The 6426-nt window shown below is 34.4% G+C and overlaps 1 pseudogene; it reads left to right on the top strand.

Moving 5' to 3' along the window:
- On the top strand, positions 4568-5450 carry Vom2r-ps17 (vomeronasal 2 receptor, pseudogene 17; annotated as a pseudogene).

Raw genomic sequence — 6426 nt, 5'->3', positions numbered from 1 at the left:
AACTTCATAGGAATAATTCATATATCATTCTAAAACATGTTGTACAGTTATAATATGAATGCAATGCAATTATAGCAGGTTTTATTTCTTTACCTAACTATATTATAATATTATAGTATGAAAGCCATTTATTTTTCATGTTTCTGGTCGTTCAACTTCTCTGAGTTGAAGACCTGATGGCTCTATTCCCGGATCATTTCGAATGTTTGTATCCTTTTTCAATATAAACTCTTCCTTTTTATATATAGTTTCAATTTTTTTGAACTTCATAAATATTCTTCGTTCTGCTTGAAATAGCAAAACATTTAGTTTGGAAAGTCCATTGGAATATATTTTCTTAATGTCCATTAATTAATCATACTTAAAATTTAATTTCCATACAAATAGTACATAAAGTTATTGTGTATTTAATTTTCAATATATCATGTTAGAAGATGAACAACATGGTATATGTAAAGCTCTCAAGGCATTTACTAAATTTATAATGGTCTGTTTGAATTTTGTTTTTATATTAAAAAGCACCGGCTATCTGTTATAATTTAAATGTTATCTTTTAAATATAATAGCTTTCTAGTCAAGTGAGTTATTTATATCTGAGTCTAAAGAAGATACAATGTGTAATGGAATGCTTGAAGGTAAAACTTTCTGAGTCATGAAGAACATCTCTCCAGGATGAAAATGTTTTAGTTTGGAAGGCTATGCCTACCCTATGTCCAAAGTCCTCTGTGCTCTGTAAACAGTCCTTATACTTTTGAAACTACACAATCTGTCATCCCAAGGATTGGAAAATTTCCACAGTATATAATATTCCACAGTATGCACCTGGGAATAACCATCAGTTGTAAGAAGAATGTGTTCCTTGGAAAATATAGAATTTAAGATGGTGTAGACTTCTGTTGCCAAAGTATTTACAGATATGAAAAATGTTTGTTTTTTTTATTATTTCTTTACTTGTTTCAATCACCATTTGAAACCTTTGAGTCAATTGCAGAACCACCACCAGATAGCTTTGTCAGGAAGATAAGGTACTTCATATTTTCTCTGATGTTGCATTCCCTTTTAAAAAAACTTGTTATTGATGCATCCTAAATTTAAAATCAGGCACCCAAAATTCCATTCATCTCCCTATTCAGTTGTACAACCATCTCCCTTGCAACATTCCCCCTCAAAATAAAAAACAAACAAACAAAAATAAAAATATCTCTATGTGGAAGGAATAGACTGCCAGAATGTCCCACTGCATAATATATTGCCCACATTTCTTTACTTACACATATTCATTGTATTGATTCATTTATTGACTATGAGTCCTATGAGTACTATACTATCCATATGGGTTACTTACCAGGACTGCTCTGCAACATCATGTTCTTACCATTTGTATTTGACATTCTTCAGATTTGAATCTGTATGTTTGGGTCTCTCATGTACTCCAGAAGATCATAAAGCAAATGTGTAGGAGAACCAACTAAAAGTTCTGGATCTATCTATGACTGGGTAGTTGCTGAGCCACACCCACATCATCAGAAAGAGCTTCCCAGCTATATCTCAGATACCTTACTTAATGCTGAAACCTGTAAGAGGCAGAACAAACACTCCTTCTCTCATGTCCTAAGGTCTATCTTTAATATGCAGAGCCATGACCAACTGTAGTGTCCTCACAAGGAGAGATGCTGGCCATGCTCTTCCAAGTGTTGTATCCAGGAAGAGACAGGAACAGTTTTCTTGCTCTCATTACCTCAGGCCAGCCATCTTCCCCTGCCATAATTGATTGGAAGGAAATAACTTATTGGCATCTCTCCACAGCCCACCCCAATGCACAATAAACAAATTACAGGGCCAGAAATGATATAATCATACCATTATAGGTCACTTAACTTTGTCCACAGCACCAACCTTATCTCTACTGTGCTACTCATGTGATGTATAGGATCTTCCTTTCAGAGTGGTACAGTGGGTGAGGGTTAGGAAACGCTCTGCTATTCTCATGAGCACAGAAATAGGTTCCCAGTTTAATGAATGTAGTGAAAAATTGTCCTTTTCTTTTTTACTGTTGGTTTTTTTTTACAAATGCCTTTTCATGCAATTTATTAAAACAGTGATTTGGAAAAATATACTTGAGGCAGTGATATTGTTATATGGAGTTATTCTCTTCCTTTTTTGATATTATGTTATATTGGTTAAAATATATAATATTTACATCCTCATCACAGTCTTCCCTCCCTCCTCTATTCTTCATCCCCACATCTTACCTCTTCTCCTCCACTGAACAAGCCTGCTGGGTACATAGTTGTTCACTGGCCTCTATGTGTGATTTGTGCATATTCCCACACAGTTTATTATGGAGACTTATACATATGAAATTTTGAGTGTGACTTACTTTTATGCCTACTTCAATGACTTTGCCTAAGAAATAACATAAAGTCTGTCCACTAGCAGCCAGAGAAGTAGTCAATCTTCTAGATTTTGTACTTGTCTTCCTGAAAGATCTTATTACTGTTTTCTAATGGATTTCCAGATGTCTCACCTTGACATAAGCTTCATGTAGCAAGCAAAGATCATTTGCTCCTATTGACTTCTCACGGTCTACTCAAAGCCTTGCTTAAGATTTTCATTGACTCCTGACTTTTTTTTTCTCATTCTTTTCTAGCTTTGGTTATTGTGATGGTTTCTTTATGCATGGCCCAGGGAATGGCACTTTTAGAAGGGACCACCTTGTTTGTAAAGGTGTGTTACTATGGCTGTGGTCTATTAGCCCCTCAACCATAGATGCCTGGAAATGAGTCTTCCACTAGAAGCCTTTAGAGGAAGATGTATAACTCTCAGCTCTGCCTGCATCATGCCTACCTATATGTTACCATATTTCCACTTTGATGATACTGGACTGAACGTCTAACCCTGTAAGCCAGCCATAATTAAATGGTATCCTTATAAAATTTTCCTTGATCGTCGTGTCTGTTCACAGTAGGAAAACCCCAAATAAGACAGTTATGTTATGAATAATATGGGTTCTGAAACTAATCATCCTTGCTCTGAGTAATTTGGTCCCTCTTCTCTTAAACTTATTTAATACTGTATCTGTTTTCTGGAATACATCTTCTAAAGGGTCCATATGGCTCAGAGTTCCAAATAGAGATTTATGCCTGTCCATGAATGCCCCCTTCCAGACGAAACTCCCCAAATAATCATTAACTTAGTACAAACATTGGCTTTTGCTCTGAGCCCACTTTGATGTATTCTTATAAGATACAGCTTTCTATACATCTGGGAGTTTTTCTTTCTCTTCCTTTACAAAGTTTCACATTCATCAAAGTTGTACCTCATGTACCACACTTGGGAAGTTGTAATTATCCCAAGTTTCAGTGAGAGACCCTTTTTCAAAATTCACAAAAAGAGCTATAGTTTCCTCTTTTTTTTGAAAAATGAAAATCATAGTTTGGTGACAATACTTTTTGATCAAGAATCACTGACAAAACTATTCCTCTCCCTACAGAATATTACCTGTTTAAATTTTACCCAGTGCATAGGTAAATTAAAATATGACTAGGTCTATTCACTCCATGTCTGAAACATTGACATTTCCATAAGGAAACAGAGAGAGTGTACTTGAAGATTCAGATACAAACTCTCTGAAAATGATTTTAGCAAGTAGTGTTAAAATCATCTTCAAAACACAAACAAAAGAGATATAATAAAATTAGTTTATCCACCACAAAAGAAACTGTTTCTATAAAGACAAAGCAGCCTATGGAGTGAGAGAAAATAATTTCAAAGTATATATCTCAGAGTATTTCATATCTATAATATATAATGAAATGTCAAAGACCAATACTTAGAACACAGATGTGTTCATCAATAAGTAGTGAATTGAATAAAAACACAGTTGTAAAATGAAGAAACATAAAGCCCAATAAATATTTCTTTGCAATATTCAACATTATTAACTATCAGAGAAAACTAAAAAAATACTAACTTACTATTCCATTTCATCACAGTAGAAATGGCTACTTCAAAGACATTAAAGAAATCACATTGAGAGTAGCATTTTGAAATACCGGAATACTTACCCAGCCTTGATAGACTTAATGATTACAAAGTTATTATGGAAACATTAGTGAAAATTATTAGAAGCTTTACAACAACACCATTTCTTAGCGAAAAAGCCAAAGTAGTCTTTGTCCAACAAAGGAATACTAACTTATCTATGTTCTTTCCTAAAATAGTTCTATGAATCAGTGCCCAAGCTGATATTCATAAAAAAGTGAATAGATAAGAAAACTATAAAAGATGTACACAAAAATTGTTAAAGTGTTAAAAATGAATTTAGGGACCCTATAATCATGACTAGGTATTCCATCCCAAATATCACAGTATTTGCTAGAAACCATGCCAGCACCCACTGACCCAATTAATGACCCTGTTATATGCCATACCTCCCATTAAAGTACATCCAATGGAATTATCATCTATTCCAAAACTTCCGTGACAGTCCCTGTAGTTCGAAATGTCACAGAAAAATCACCTTAGCCTTGACTTATGATCTCATGATAACCTACATTTCTGACCAGATGTAGACAAGTGTGTGAAGTGTCCAGAGAGTCATTATGCAAATACAGAGAAGAACCACGGCTTCCAAATGTCTGTGAGCTTTCTGGACTATGAAGACCCCTTGGGGATGGCATTAGCTAGCACATCAATAGCTTATCTGTACTCACTGCCTTTGTTATAGGGATCTTTGTGAAACACAAAAACACTCCTATTGTCAAGGCCAATTATCAAGCCCTGAGTTACATTTTGCTCATCACACTCAAGTTTGTCAGCCCCACACAGCTACTTGCATCCTACAGCTGACTGCCTTTGGAGTTGCTTTCACAATGGCTTTTGCCACCGTGTTAGCCAAAGCTATTACTGTGGTCCTTGCCGTTAAGGTCAGTTTTCCAGGGAGAATGGTAAGGTGGCTAATGATATCAAAAGCTCCAAACTACATCATTATCTGCACCTTAATCCAACTTCTTCTTTGTGGAATATGGATGGCAATGTCACCACCACTCATTGACCAAGATACTCATGCTGAACATGGACACATCATCATTTTGTGCAACAAGGGTTCAGCTCTTGCCTTCCACTCTGTCTTGGAATACCTGTTTCTTGGCCCTTGGGAGTTATACCATGGCCTTTTTGTCTAGAAATTAGCCTGATACATTCAATAAAACCAAATTTCTATCATTCAGTACGCTGGTGGTTTTTGCATCTGGGTCACCTTTCTTCCTGTCTACCACAGCACTAAAGGGAAGTTCATTGTGGCTATGGAAGTATTGTCTATCTTGACTTCTAGCACATCACCCCTTGCCTTCATTTTTGGTCCCAAGTGTTACATTATCTTGTTGAGACCAGACAAGAATTCATTTAAACATATCAGGAAAAAAGTACATTCTAGATGTAAGAATTCTCCAAAAATATAATTGAAAAAGTTAATTTAGCTTTTATGTTAAAAACTCCCTAAAGGAGTCATTCATACATCATTCTAAAATATGTTATACAATTATAGTATGAATGAAATTTATATTAGGCTTTTCTTTACCCAACCATATTACAGTGTATATATTAATATTATTAATAGAATTAGTAGGAAAGCCATTTATTTTCCATGTTTGAAAAGCATATGTGTTCTGGTCATTCAACTTATCTGAGTGTATGACCTGATCGCACCATTCCTGGATCATTTCAAATGTTTGTATCCTTTCTTGATATAAACTTTTCCTTTTTATTTAATGTTTTAATTTTTTTGAACTTCATAAATATTCTTCCTTCTGCTTGATATAGCAAAAAATTGTTTGGAAAGTCCATTGGAATATAGTTATTTAATGTTCATTAATTAATCATACTAGAAACTTAATTGCCATTCAAATAGTATGTAAATTTATTATATATGTAATTTTCAAAATATCATGTTTGAAAAGAAACGACACAGTATATGTATAGCTCTCAAGGCATTTAGCTAATTTATAATGGTCTGTTTGAATTTATGTGTTATATTTTTAATGTAATAGCATTCTAGTCAAGTGAGTTGTTTAACTCTGTGCCTAAAGAAGTTACTATGTGTATTGGAATATTTCAAGGTAGAACTTTCTGAGTCATGAAGAACTTCTTTCCAGTATGCAAATATTTTAGTTTGGAAGCCTAGGCTTATCCTATATCCCAAGACCTCTGTGTTCTCTAAACATTTCTTAGACTTTTGAAACTGCACAGTCTTTCATTCCAAGGAGTGGAACATTTCATATGCTCGACAGCGTGCACCTGGGAATAAACATCATTTGTAAGAAAAATGTGCTTCTCTTAAAATATAGGAATTAAGATGGTATAGAATTCTGCTGCCAAAGTATTAGCAGACAAGTAAAATGTTTTTAGATTTATTTACTTGTTTCC

This window comes from Rattus norvegicus, chromosome 1, assembly GCF_036323735.1.
Source record: "Rattus norvegicus strain BN/NHsdMcwi chromosome 1, GRCr8, whole genome shotgun sequence".
In the NCBI taxonomy this organism is placed as follows: domain Eukaryota; kingdom Metazoa; phylum Chordata; class Mammalia; order Rodentia; family Muridae; genus Rattus; species Rattus norvegicus.
This window is presented reverse-complemented; position numbering and strand designations above follow the sequence as displayed.